Source organism: Eublepharis macularius, chromosome 1 (assembly GCF_028583425.1).
Source record: "Eublepharis macularius isolate TG4126 chromosome 1, MPM_Emac_v1.0, whole genome shotgun sequence".
NCBI lineage: Eukaryota > Metazoa > Chordata > Lepidosauria > Squamata > Eublepharidae > Eublepharis > Eublepharis macularius.
Window position 1 is genome coordinate 221,322,309 of NC_072790.1, and position 14,645 is coordinate 221,336,953.

Sequence of the window (14,645 nt, forward strand, 5' to 3'; positions counted from 1 at the left end):
CTGAGGACAAGAGATAGTGGCTTGTGTGAAGCAACAAGATGAGTTCATGGCTGGGCTGCAACATGCTTCGGAAATTTTGCATGTTAATTCATGAAGCTATACCAGGAGTTTAGTGCAACAAAGGAATGTTTTATGGAGAACTGTTGGTCTTTGCGCAAGCTGCAAAGTCCAATAGTGTGACTGTTTATTTCGTCGTGGAGTGAGGGATGTCCAATTAGGCATGTTCTGAAAGAGGGGGCATTTCCTAAAACTGATGCAGGCACCTAGATGAATTTTTATTGTATTTTAATATATTGTTGTTTGCCCTGAGCCCACCCATGGGGAGGGTGGAATAGAAATTTGAAATAAATAAATAAATAAATAAATTAGACAGGATACAGTAACTTTGGCCTGCAAGTGGAAGCTCGCATGAATATATGGTCCTCCATAAAAAAACAAATTTCCTATACATGGAAAACTAGCTTCTCAGGGAGGCTAGGCTGGAATCCTGCTCTCCTTGATATCTAGATTTCCATATGCATGGAAATGTTTTTGTACTTGACCAAGAAATAGAATCTCAGGCATGAATATGCAAATGAAGGTGTGGAGTAATATAGAAAGAGGTGGTGGACATGACAAAGTTAAGTGTTCCAAGTAATGTTGGACTGGAGAATCTGACCCTCCCAGCATTGTTGCTTAGTATCCCTGCAATATATGCTTTCTCCATCCATCTTTACTTATCATAATAAGCATTTCACTTGTGAATTACATACAGAAATTCTTCATGCCAGTCCCTATTCTCTCTCTCTTACCCTGCCTTGTAGTCAAGGCACCATATCTATGAGCAGAACCACAAGTGACAAAAGGCACAGATTGGACACTTGTCTGCTTCCCTCAAGTTTTGATGGGAAATGTAGGCAGCTTTGCGGAATGCTGGACAAGTGACAGTTGAAAAGTCCATTGGACAGCAGTCAGAGAGCCAAGCTGCAAAACCAGGATGCCTACATTTCCCATCAAAACTTGAGGGAAGCTGACTAATGTCCAACCTGTGCCTTTTGTCACTTGTGGTTCTGCTCTTAGTTCTGTTTTATACAGCATCTAGCACAATGTAAATGTTAAGCAACAGCATCCCTCTAATCTGCTACTCACCCACTCATATGCACATGTGCATGGAAGCTGGACTCCCCTGACTGCCCCTTGCCTGTAGGAATAAGATCTGAGTTCAAGTCTGCTTGGAAATAATTCTTTCTGATCTATAGATTTAGCTGCCCTGTTTAGTGATTGGTTGTGGTGAGGGGAAAGCATTCTGTACATGCTCAGACGTCCTATTTTCATTGTTCCCAAAGATTTATGCCACAACCTAGCCACAGAGCTAGGGATGTTTGAGTCTATTCATCCCTATGCCAATTTGGTGTAGTGGTTAAGAGCGCGGGACTCTAATAAGGAGAACTGGGTTTGATTCCCCACTCCTGCACTTGAAGCCAGCTGGGTGTTGGGTCAGTCACAGCTTCTAGGAGCTCTCTCAGCCCCACTCACCTGTCAGGATGATTACTGTTGTGGGGATAATAATAGCATACTTTGTAACCTGCTCTCAGTGGGCATTAAGTTGTCCTGAAGGATGGTATATAAACCAAATTTTATTATTATTATTCAGGTTTAAGCATGCCTAATTCTGGGCTGGTCTAGCTGTTTTAGTTTAGCAAAATCAAGAGGGAGTGATTTATTTTTGCATCTCAAGTATTGCAGTATGAACTTACTTAGCCAACGACCTACTGCACTGTGCATTTGCTGAAGCATACTCTTGCTATGAAATCTCAGGCTTTAAAAGAATGTAGCACTTCAGATCTGCCCACCCAGGTTCTACCTTTAAAGCACAGGTGGCATTAGAGACCTCTTGAGCTACAAGTAGAGGACATCAGAAGCGCAAAAGAGCCCCATGACAGGAAGAGAGGAGTCTGGAGTCTGAAAACCTCTGATTGTCTGCAGGCATGCAAAGAAAGGCAGGACTTAGGAGGTGGACTACTCTTGCTTTCTGTGCTTGGGCCTCAGCAACTGTGATGCAAGTGAGAGTCACAAATGAACTTGCTGCCTACTGAGCCAGACCAGTGGTCTATCATGACCAGCATTGCCAACTCTGACTGGCAGCAGCTCTCCAGAACCTCAGGCGGAGACGTCTTTTCCACCCTCTTCTACCTGATCCTGCATCCTTGGAGAGGCCAAGGATTTAATTGGGACCTTCTGTGTGCAAAGCAGACGTTGTATCACCGAGCCAGGGCGCCTCCAGCTCCTGTGCTGAACGGCCATTGCTTTAGGTAGTCCAGAGGGCTTTCCATACATTTTTTCGCAAGGTTTACACCAATCCCTAGAAAGTAGGTCAGCATTTCTTACGCCCATATTGCAGCTGGGGAGGCTGAGAGAAAGCTTGCCTGGGGCGGTCTGGCGAGCTGAGGAGGGAGGGAAGATTTGAGAACCTGGAGCTGCCCGCCCCGCTTTCTGTTTGCACACATCACAGCGGCTCCCCCCGCCCCAATTGCTGAGCTGCTGCAAAGCCCTGAAGAAAGTCGTCCTCCTGAAGCCACTGGCGTTGAAAGCAGGCTCAGGCGCTGAAGCCCGGGTGCGCCGGACGACAATTAATAAAATTAATCCGGCTTTCGCTTGGATCTTCTTCCTCTCGGGGGAGGGGCAGGCAGAAACGCCTTCGCGGGCTGGAAGGGGAAAGGGGAGCGCTGGGAGCACGGGTTTCACACGACGCTTTGCCGTTGCAACAGCGCGCGTTGGGATGCGCTAGAAAGCAGCCCTGGAAAGAGATCAGAAAAAGCCGAAGCGAGCAGGAGGCGGCGAAAGCGGCGCGGGGGTGCCGTGGCGGGCCGGCGCTGTAGCTCGAATGTTTATTTTTTGCTGCGCTCCGGCTGGGGGCGTGTATTTAAATGGTGCCGCGCAGCCAATGCGCGCCGAGGGGCTGGCCCATGTGGGCAGCTTGTTTACAACAGACCTTCCCGAGGAGCTTTAACCCGGCCGGCAAGAAAAAGGCGAGAAGCAAAGCCCGGCGCCGGGAGCATGGGGAGCCGCCTGGCAGGGGAGGCTGTTTCGCCCCGGCTGCGACGCGCGTGGGTGGGAGCCGCGTAGAGAGCAGCAGTCGGCGGCTGGAGGTAAGGAAACAGAGGCGATCGCGGCTGTGCATTGAGAGGGCGGGCTGGTCTTGCAGGAAAACGCTAGGCAGGCGTTAGCGGGGAGGGGACCGGTAGCCTGGCATCCTGCTTCGAACTGCCCGCTCCTATGGGTTGCCCCCAGTGTTGTACGCAGAGGTGTACTGCCTCCATGGCTCCAAGCTAACAGCTCTCCATCAAGTTCTCTTTTGTTTTGCTAAAAACAAATGTAAACCAGCGGCCACCACTGCATCTTGTGGCAGGGAGTTCCAAGTGACTTTTCCCTAAACCTGCATGCCAATCGACCTTAGTATGCAGTCAGGAGTTATGAGAGGGCGGGAAATTCTTGTGTTCTCTGAACGATTCTTCACTTTATGTACCTCTGTCATGCCCCCCCCCCATTTCCTGTTCTCCCTCCCCCCAAACCTAAGAAGCCCCAATACTCCTTGTAGAAAAGGTTCTGCAGCCCCTTGGGTATTATCTGAAAAAGTGAGCTGTGGCTGAAAGCTCATATTGAAATAAATGTTGTCAGTCTTTATGGCGCCACTGGACTTTTTAAATTTTGTCCTTTGCAATGTCTCTGTCCAGCTTTATAAATACTGGATGCTAGTGCACGTTTGGGGTTTCCAACTAGATCAGTTAGCGATTCCCCTCCCACTTTTCCTTTCTTGAGGTTGTGTCCTGCTCCCAAAGAGGTTGTAGAGTGGAGCTCAGCTCATTTGCTTCAGATACTTAAGAGGCATTTTGCTCTTTGTGCACTTTGGAATGAATTTAATATTGCAGAATACAGCACATTATTTACTTATTTATGTTATTTATAGTTTGCCTTTCTCACCGAGACACAGGGCGGATTAGACAGTGTTAGTACAGTCAATGTCAAGTGTCCTTGGCTGTGTGAACAGATCAGTTGTGGGTCTGAAGGGTGTGTGCATGGTTGTGTGTACATTTGCAGAGTAACAGGAGTCTCTAGGCAGCAGATGGGTATGAAGGAGAAGTCCTAGTTTTGGGGACTTGACACTGTGTATTCCTTCCCTGCAGCCTACAAACCACGATTTTGTGTCTTTTATATAAGGTTATAGAAGAATGTTTTTTTCGCTCTGTCACAATCTTCATAAACGGAGCTTCATGGAAATAACACATCTTTGAACCATAAAGAGCAGCAGACTCCATTGCCCCCGGCCCCTCTAGTCCCCCTCCCCATATATTGACCTGTATCCCATTCAAGTGTCATCTAGAGAGGTTGAAAAAACTTTTAACCAAAGTTCTATCTAGACACATGAAACGTGGATTCCTCTGTTCCCCTCTATCAGTCTTTCTCCAGGGGTGAAGACTCTTCTGTTTCATTTGGTGTTCTCTCACTGACCCTGCTTTCCAGTTCAAGTTCAACTCTATTGGCATATAGCAGCAATTCAGCTTTCCATTTGTTTTTAGTTAATGTTGTTTTTAACTGTTCTATGCCGATGTGGGTATTTTTAAACCTTACTGTTTGCCACCTTCAGAACCCTAAGTTGGGTGGAAAGGCAACAGAAATATGGTTTGAATAAAAGAGTTTGTGCGAAATCTCCTGCTGTACATCAACCCAGTCCTTTATGATTGACAAGAGCTGTGATATGACATCTTTTAACCAGAGATCTCTCCTCCCCCCCTGCAAGATTTAAAATGTATTCTCAGACATGATCTGTACAGATTATCTTAAATTTTCCACATATTCTGCTAGACCAGAATTTTTCAAATTTAGTAATTGTTAAGTCTTCTGCCTAGTAAAAAAAAAAAAAAAACCACACTTGAACCTTCCCAAATGCAAGTAAGTTGGGATTCATACAACCATGTTGTTCAAAATGCTTCCAATTATTGTGTGTGCTAGCTTGGTTGTATAAAATGTTTCTTGCAGGTCAGGTATCATGGATGAAGCCATCATATTGTACAAGTGCAGTATCTATCAGGAGCGGCCAAAAAGGCAACGGATGTGCTGTCCTTTGATACCACAGCTCCCTCTGTTCGTGTGAATAACTAGAGGAAAACAAGGGATGAGTTGGTTAGCGGTGTTAATGTTTTTATCCTGTATCTGGAGACACGCTGATTAAAGGAGAGTGGGCAAGAGCTTGTACCTTGGATGAGGCAGTCTCAGCCATGTGGGTTAAATTTTAAAATCACACCTACTCCGCCAAGTGTCAGTGAATATGTACAAGAGCTCTAAACACACATACATTTACAGGACATTTGCATCCTGTGTTGGGGGTTGGTTTTGTGCATTAAATCTTGTCCAGGACTGTCATTGCCCACCTCCACTCATGAAATCTTCAGATATGGGGAGGGGGGGGTTGAAAAGCTTGTACAAATTAGCTTTTTTTAAAAAAAAAGTGTTCTAGTTCTCACTACATTTTTGGTGAGCTCTCAAATTTTTGGCTTGTGTACTGGGGGGAGGATCCCTTAAAAATGCCGAGATTTAAAATATATTAAGAGGTCACGAGAGCTGTGACTGATATCATGGCCAGCCCGTTTTCCTTGTTATTAGAGGAGCTTCAATAAAATGGCATTCCTACAGCCTTTCCTACAAACAACTCAGCCTTCTGTTTGCACTGTAGGTGTGTCTTTCCAAACAAATGTCTGCAAAACAGGCAATGCAAACAGCAGAGAGGGAGGCAGGCCCTTGGCCCTTGTTAAAACCAAGCCCTGTCCCCTGTGCCTGTCTGCCTCCAGGGCTGCAGGCGCCGCGTGCCTGTGTCAGACATCTCTGCAAAATTTAGCCGTGCAATCCTAAACAGCTATACCCTTCTTAGTCAATGGAGTTTAGAAACCCCTGTGTAACTCTGCTCAGCAGTACAGGAGGCATGGAGGGCCATCAGAGGTCTAATCCTGCAAGCAAAGTTTTGCATCAGCAGTGCTTCCACTCAGTACATCCCAAGAGAGTCAATTCACACATTTAGTTGCCAGTTATATCCCAAGCACAGTAAACTTTGTAGGGAAAACGTTTGTTGTCATTTGTAAATTGCAACGTGTTTGTTTTATTGAGAGGACAGGAAGGCTTTCTCCTTCAGCGGTTAACTGTACTGGACTTGGTGTATTCTGTGAAAATATGGCATATTTCATGTACAGCTCATACACATACTTTCACCAAAAAATCATTTGCTTATAATGCTGTGATATTAACACTGCAGTCTTAAGAAGACTAGGACCCTTCTAAATCCAATGAAACTTTGCTTAGGTTTAACTCTGTTTATAGAACAATTCTAAATTAAGGGGCTTACACTGGAGTAACTCAGCAGGGGATTGCATTGTTAACTCTTTGTAATCTACATCTGTGGTGTAGCAGCCGGTGACCTCCTGTATTAACCTTTTATAAGCACTTGTGTGTTGACTGGCTACACTTTAATGCCGCCTCTTGAACTGCTTGAGGGGGTTCAAAACAAAATCAGAAACAAAGAAATGAACCAATAATCAAAATACCTTTCCAATCAGCAATATTAGCACCCAACTCAGTAGCAAATACAACCAAAACCAACGTAACAGTAAAATTGTAACTTCATGAAAATCCAAGCGTAATCAAGATCATCGGCGGAACAAGCCAGACAAAAGCATGTAATATGATAGCCAATAAAATGGATGATAAAAGATCTTTAAATAGCCAAATAAAATAACCTAAAAGGTGGGATGACTCCAATTTAAAAAAACACAGACAGATGAAAGAAAATGTCTTAACTAGGTGTTCTAAAAGCTTGAAGGCTGGTGCCAGATGAACTTTAAAGGAATGTGGAAACGTTCAAGAAATTGATTGACTGATTGCTAAATGAGGTGCCTCTACTGAAAATGCCCTGTCTCTCTGGTTGCTACTCACCTCACCTCCAGGGGCGGAGGTACAGAAAGGAGGGCTTAGGATGAATGTCTTAACTGGCAGGCAGGACAGTGTGGAAGGAAGTGATTCTTCAGGTCCCCTGCCCTTAAGGGCTTTAAAGGCAACCCTCCAGCACTTTTTATGATCCTTATGTCCCACCTGTATTGTGCACTAACTGAAGCCTCTTAACGGTCTTTCAAAGACAGTCTTAAGTAGAATGCATTATAATAATCAAAGCCAGGCGCTATCCAAGCATAGATTAAGCACGGCCTAGTCATCCTTTTCAAGGAAGGGCCATAGATGGTGTACCCACCCAATGAAGGTGGCAGAAAGTCTGCATGCTGTGGAAGAAACTTGAGCTTTCTTCCATCCATATAAGGCCAGCCATCCCCAAACTACTAACCTGCCGTTTCAGGAGGAGAGGAACCCCTTCCAAAACAGTCCCGACTCCCTGGCAGCTCAGCTTTATCTGGAATCATACAGCATTTGTAGTTTGTCTTCAATGTAGCCTGCTGGCTATGCCTAACTGTGGGCCACACTTCTGCAAGTATTGTCTCAGCCTAACCTGCCTCACTGCGTTGTTGAAGATAAAATGCAGAAGGGGAAATGCTACGCAAAGATCCTTGGAGAAAGGGCAGCATAAAAATAACAATAGACATTGCTTGTTTTGCCCTCTGTGAGGTAGGGGCTTGGTTTGTTCTGAACTGATTGAGCATAAAGCTGCTTGCCTCTTTTCCAGCTTGTCTGTATATTCTGTCTGTCTGTCCTAAATTTACGAATACAAGGACGACTTTGCTGGATCAGACCAAAAACCTGTCTTGTCAAAGACAGTAGCAGCGCTGGTTTGCGTTTAAACCTCAGGATTTGAGTCCAACGGGCCTTAAAGACCAACAAGGTTTTCAAAGTGTGAGCTTTGCAGAGCCAGAGCTCTAACTCTGGAAAGATTACACCCTGTTAATCTTCTTGGGTCTCCAAGGTGCCATTGGACTCAAATCTTCCTTGTCGAACAATTTTTCGGGGAGGCCAGCCAGATGCCTCTGGGAAGCTCACAAGCAGGCACGAAGGGTAGTCTTTGGGGTAGACTGCCCCTGACCATGAAGGTTCCATTCAGCGGTGGGAGCTACCGGCTGCCGCGAAGCGTTAAGACCCCCGAGTCGATCCAGTCCCGCTTTCTGTCATGGGGGCCCGCGGGCGATGGCTCGCCGCCACCCTCCGTTCTCCGCCCGGGAAGCCAGCCATGCGGCTGTGCGCCGGCGGCCTCTCTCAGCCGGCAGCCCGCCTTCGCGCGTCTCCCAGCGCCGCCGTCGGGCCGGCTTGCGAGCGCCTCCCTTCCCCGCCGCTAGTCCAGGCCGGGGGCTGCCTGCAGCCGCGTACGTGAGGCTGCCTGTGCCGGGGACAGCGGAGGGGAGGGGACTGGCGGGGAGGAGGGCGCGGAGCGGGGGGGCTGGAAGGGGAAGGTGAATTTCAAAACAAGCTCGGGAGGGAAGGAGGGAGCCGAGCTGGCGAGCGGCGGCGGCGGCGGCGGGAGGTAAGCGGAGGGGCGCGCGGGGAGGGGAGTCCTGCTTGCACGCTGGGACCGGGCGCCGCTGCATGCGAGGGCTGCTGCAAGCGAAGGGGAGCGCGCGTCGGAGGAGCCGCTGCAGCCACCGGCCGGCCGGCCGCCGTTCCTCGCCTGGAGCGCGGCCGCGGCCCCTGGTGGAAAGCCGGCTTGCGAGAGTCGCGTCTCCTGCCCGCAGGGCCACGCATTCCTGTGCTCGGCTGGTGGAGGGAGCCCCTCTCCGCGCCTTTCTGCCCCCCTTTCACCCAAGCCGCTCAGAACCTGGGCAAGCAACGCCCCCTCCAAATCTCTTTCCCTTCTGCGGAGCCCTCGCAGCCCTCTTCTGCCTGCCTGAACGGCTGCTTTAAGCACCCCTCGATCAGCCCCACATCTCCGCCTGCTGTCTTCCCTGCATGCAATTGGAGGGGGGGGGGGTTCCTTTCCTTGCGCCCCTCCCTATGCAAAGTCTTCCACGCGTTGCGCCCCCGTTCCTTTCTACGGCTCTTCCGTGAGAGCGCTACAGACTCCCCCCCCCCCGTGGCCCGCTGCAGGCACTATCCCCGGGGGGGGGCCCTGCGTATGTGTGTGGACCGCGTTGTGTTTTGATCAACGCGTGATTGCCACGCCTCCTCTCGGGCTTCCCTGGGTGCCAGCTCTGCAAAGCCGCGCGCAGAGAGTCACCCCCCCCCCCACTTCCCTGGATCGGCGTTTGCAAGCCCCGCCACACCCCCTCCTGGAGCCCGCCCGGCTCCGGCCCTCCAGCCTCTCACCCTCTCCCTGCCGTTTGCAGCCGCGCCTTGCCCTCTTTCTGCACATGGCACGCCCCCTCCTCCGGCTGCCGGGCTCTGCGCCAGCGCCACGCCCCCCTCTCCTTGCGGCCTTAGCCTGCTGCCTCCGCTGGGCACGGAGGCCACGCCCCCTCGTGTGTGCTTGCCCTGCTGCTTCCTCTGGGGCTAACCGCACCGCTGCCCCTCTTTGCAAGAGTGGGTTCCCCCCTCCCCCAGTGTTGCAATTTTTGGATGCCGCGAAGAGTTACCTTCTTATGTAACTGTCCTTGTTTTTGGGTCTTCCTGCAGTTTTCGTTTGTGTTACTTTTCAGGCAACTCTGCAGTATCTGTTGATCTGACTACCTCTTCCTGCATGTTGCCAGGAGGGTTGCCAACTTTGAGCTGGTCCCTTTCATGTCACTGTGCTCTGTAACAATGATCGGGTGATGTGATGAAAAGCTTCAACTGTCAATCTGTGTGTTCCAAACCTTTAGTAAAGGGACTTGACACCCCCCCCTATGTCCAGTTGGCAACCTGCAGCCAGATCTAAGCACATTTACAAAGAAGAAAGGCCCCCCCCCCAACTCCAGTACAGTGAGACTTACTCGCATGTTTTGCAACCTGAGCTTTCAGCTACTAGTAGTGTTTGGTACTGCACAGTCCCCTTGAACGGCCTAGTGAACGGCTGTTTGTAAGCTTTTCTCCAGCCGGTTTTAGAAACTCCACTGGATACTGAAGAAATTGGTTTAGGTGAGTGGGCACTGACAAAGCATAGAACCGAAACTGTAGAATTGTATCTCAATATTCCCTTTTAGGGGGAATATCTACCCACTTTGAGAAGGCCTGGGCCTTACTCCCGCCCTCTAAACTGCACTTCTGTTGCTCCAAAATACCATTTCTTCATATCTCTTTGGCCTCCATGCCATCATAGGAGGAGGCAGATGAAACCTCTCAGTGGGCTGGATTAGGGTTTACATTGTGGCCTCCCCTATCTAAAACATCTTTCCTGGATGCCTGTTCAGGTTTCTGATTATAGCAGGTGGCAGAGTTGTCCCAGAGCTAGGAAGCAGCATGCTCTCTTCCCCACACTCTTGTGGCCTGCAGCCTGCTTTCTCTCTTCTTACTGGCCTAATTCACTGTGATGGAAAAGATTGCAGCCGCTTTGAACACCATGCCCGACTCCTGGTGTGTGCCCATGGTTCTGTTTTTCACACAGGCCACGTCTCCCCTAACTGGCTCTTGCTTCCCTGTCCCACAAAACCTGTGGCACAGACGTGGATTTTATCTCGATTCTGCTGCATGTGAACCGCGCCCCCTGTGAGTCACATCCCATTCCTCCAGACGCATTATGCAACCGCTCCCTTTCTCACCTGACATTTGATAAGTAGCAGGCGGCATACCTTGTTACCATCCCTAGGAGGTAGTACACCTTGTTGTTCCTTTGCCTGCTCAGCTGTTTCTCTGCACTCTCTCCGATGTGCCTGCTGTCCTTACCATTAAATGCTGGATGTTTCGCCATGTCTTTTGATCTCCTCTTCAGCAAAATGGCCTAGTAATGAACACATTGGCTTGCACCTGAGATATTAATGGTGCAGTCCTATGCAGAATTACTCTAGACTTGATTCTCGAAAGCTTATGCTAAAATAAAATTGGTTAGTCTTAAAGGTGCTACTGGACTCTTTTTGATTTTGCTACCACAGACTAACACGGCTAACTTCTCTGCATCTACTCTAGGCTATGCTCCTTGATTTCAGGGGGCTTAGACTGGAGTAACTCTTCATAGGATTACACTGCTAGGGAATGCCTGCTGAAGGGGTTCTTTGGGGCTGTCATATGCTGCTCTGCACTTGCCCAAAAATACCTCTGTGTAGCTGGTTTGCTAGCTGGTAACTCCTCTTGTAGGCTAGGAGAATGTGGCTGAGTCATTTTAAAACTGGCTAACGCCAACCATCCAAAGAATGCTTCCCCCCCCCCCCACTGCATTTCTGAGTTTGCACTAAAACTCTGAGTCCTCTATTTAAACCCAGTTGCTAAGAATGCTGGAGATATATATATAAATATACATGCATAATTTGTGTGATGGGACCAATATGGTAGTGCACTCACCATGATTTGTTCTGATAAAAACAGCTTTCGGGGACTAATTTCAGACACAGCAGCAATTGGCTCATTTTTGTCTTGTGACAAAATCCTTTGCGCTTCCCTTCCCCCTTCTGGGATCAGTTTTTTCTACTTTCGAAAATCTGATTGTATTTTTTAAAAGGGATGTCAAGTGAACTTTTAAATAGACAAACATGCAAGTTGCTCTTTAAATACGAAAAATAAAAGTCCATCTGAAGCATGGGACGAGGGTGCAAAACAGCACTGGATCAGTATTAAATAGGGAGGCGAGAATGGCTGTCATTTGTAGTGCTGAGGGAATTGTCATGTGGCAGAAAAAGCTATGCTCAACTTCTGCTTTTGAATCCATCCGCATGTCCCCTGTGCATGCGTCTTGTGCAAAGCACTCTCTCCTGTGTCCCCCTCCTCAGTAAAATTACCTTCATTGTGCAGACCTGTTGCAATGAAGAAGGGAAGAAGGATTTGACGGCACTGTAAACGTGACTTCAAAGTTTGTCATGTTGGCATTTCCTCTCAGAAAGAGATGTAAGAATGGGGAATAAAACTGCCCCTTTCTGGCTGCGTTTTCTATTCATTCAGTTCTGCAATCTTTGCTATCTTGTTGCACCCTCATGCCCTTCGCTTCTGCCTCTGGGCAAGAATGCCGCACCCCCGTGTAACAATCTCCTCCCTGCCGCTTTGCAGGAATATGCTGAGGATATCAGATCTAAGTTTACAAGCTGCAGGCTTGCCTTCTAAGAAAGCTGCTAGTCCGGGCTCCCCCCTTCCTCCTGTGTCTGATTTGTTAACCCGTTAATGTACTGTCTAGCCAGCCAACTTTGCTCCTTTTCAGTACTGAGCTAGGAGAGCATTGGCAGAATTGGGTTTGATCCACACTCCATTTAATCTGGAAGCTGGTCATTTTGTTTAAAGTCAGTAAGACCAAATACTATCTTTCCTGGTCTTTTGGTGTAATCAAATGATATCTGGAGGTAAGCCCTGTTGGACACAGTAGAACTTCTTTTGCCATCAAGTTGCAGCTGGCTTATGGTGACCTCATAGGATTTTCAAGGCAAGAGGCGTTCAGAGGTGGCTTGCTGTTGCCTGCCTTAATGTAGCAACCCAGGTCTTCATTGGTGGTCTCCCATCCAAGCACTAACCGAGGCTGACCCTGTTTAGCTATTGAGATTTGACAAGATCAGGCTACTCTGAGCTACCCAGGCCAGAGCCAGTAGGACTTACTTCCAAATAAATGTGCAGAAGATTATTTTGCGTGATTATGGTCTGCATGCGTTCTCAGAAATCTTATTGCCTTCTGTTGCATTTCGAAGTCTGATATCTCACACCAGTGAGGTCAGAGTAAGCCAGTGGTTCAAATGTTTCCTCAGCTGTGAATTCAATGGGGAGGCCTATCAGGCAAATCTCTACCCATCTATGACTACTACCTCAGCCTCTGTCCTCTTATCTGCATTATGAGGATAATAATAGTAGGCTACCTTGCAGGGTTCCTGTGGGGATTACTAAAATCTGTTTGTAAAGTGCTTTCAACACTCAGTAATTGCTTAATACCGTGATTATGATGACAGTGGTCATTGTAGTTCGTTGTCTGCTTGAAAAATATTCCCCTTCTAGTCCCAAACTGGAATCTTTCATCCCTAGGCTTGAAAATTGAAAAGCTAACATGCTTTGGCATTTGTCAAATATATATCTTCGGGGGGAGTCACTTTTTCGGTATTCAGCCAGAAATTTCTTCCATTGAGGCTGGATAAGGTGGTAAAGGAGGCATGTGGAAATATTAGATATTCATAACCGGCAGACTTTAATTTGCCAACCGACTCCTGCAGGCCTCACATTTTGGGATTTGAGTTTTGACACGGCAATTCAAAAATGAATCTCAAAATACACGTTGTGGCATGAAACTTTATACTCAGCAGGAGATTTCAGTCTTTGGCAGCAGTGTGTAGATGACAAAACTCAATATTTGCTGACAGGAATCAAACTTGGGCGCCAAGACAGATTTTTAAATGTGCATTTTGATAGTCTTTCATATGAGAAGTTAGATCTCCATATGGCGCTTCCTTGCATTTTGACATGTGGGCCCAAGATTCCTTGCGGAGTGCTCCTGCGGTTGTTGTTTTAAAGAAAAGCTTTTTGTAAAACATTCAATTTTAGGATATCCAATCCCCTGACACTATATTTATAATTTTTTTCCTTTCACTCTTCCTTCAAGGAGCACAGGGCGGCATGCTTGGTTTCCTCCCCCATTTTGTCCTCGTAACATACCTGTGAGGAATGCTAGGCTGAGAGAGTGGCTGGCTAAAGGCCACCCAGTGAGCTGAGTTGAGAATTGGTCCCACATTTTCCACATCCTGGTAGTTTAACACACTAGGGTTGCCAGCCTCCAGGTAGTGGCTGGAGATCTCCCGGAATTACAACTGGTCTCCAGGCCACAGAGATCAGTTCACCTGGGCCGATTCCAGATGGCCCTCCCCATCGCGAAATGTCACGCGTTGTCGCGCAGAAAACGCAAAATATCGTGTTTTCTCGCGCGAGTTTTGCGCGACGTCGTGCAAAACTCGTGCGAGAAAACGCGATATTTCGTGTTTTCTGCACAACGACGTGCGATGTTTCGCGATGGGGAGGGCCGTCTGGAATCGGCCCTGGAGAAAATGGCTACTTTGGGGGGTAGACGCTATGGAATTATACCATACCAAGGTCTTTTTCCTCCCCAAACCCCACTTTCTCCAGGTTTCACCCCCCAGATCTCCAGGAATTTCCCAGCTTGGAGCTGGCAACCCTAAAACACACTAACCACTATACAACACTGACTCTGTCTGATTTATATATTGCCTTGGTCTTGCACTTTCCTTGTTCTTTGTCCCCTTCTTGCCTCTAATATTTGGCTTCCCCAGCCCTTCTCAGTTCCTGCCTTCTTTGTTTTGCTCATGAGTAGAGGCCCCTACTGGTAAGCAGACCTTTACCTGCCAGTAGGTAGGTAAACCTCAGGGCCCAGAAATAGCTCAGAAGAGGCTGCTGTGATCATGTAGAAAGTAAATAGCACAGAAGCGAAAGTCTCTCTTTTTTTCTTACAATACTAGGTCACTTTACAGAATGAGAAATGCTACGGTTTATATCTTGTTGATTTTTTTTAGAAAATCATCTGTCCTGTAAGTTTATTGGCAGAACAAGGGAGAGCAATTCTTTATCTTATTCCTCAGCACGCAGTGCTACAAGACAGATCCCATGGCTGATCCCATTTTACAGATGAGGATGTGAACCCGAGA

General features: G+C 47.8%; 1 protein-coding gene across 2 annotated transcripts in view; it reads left to right on the plus strand.

Moving 5' to 3' along the window:
* Positions 1-3,007: 3,007 nt before the first annotated feature.
* ZNF395 (zinc finger protein 395) overlaps positions 3,008-14,645 on the plus strand; it is a 46,431-nt gene continuing 34,793 nt past the window's right edge. The window contains exon 1 of one of the 2 annotated variants that reach the window (XM_054988531.1): positions 3,008-3,128. The gene's annotated coding sequence lies outside the window, so the exon portion shown is untranslated. Of the gene's footprint in view, positions 3,129-8,449; positions 8,486-14,645 lie in introns of those variants that run through there. The other variant, XM_054988538.1, reaches the window with a different exon arrangement.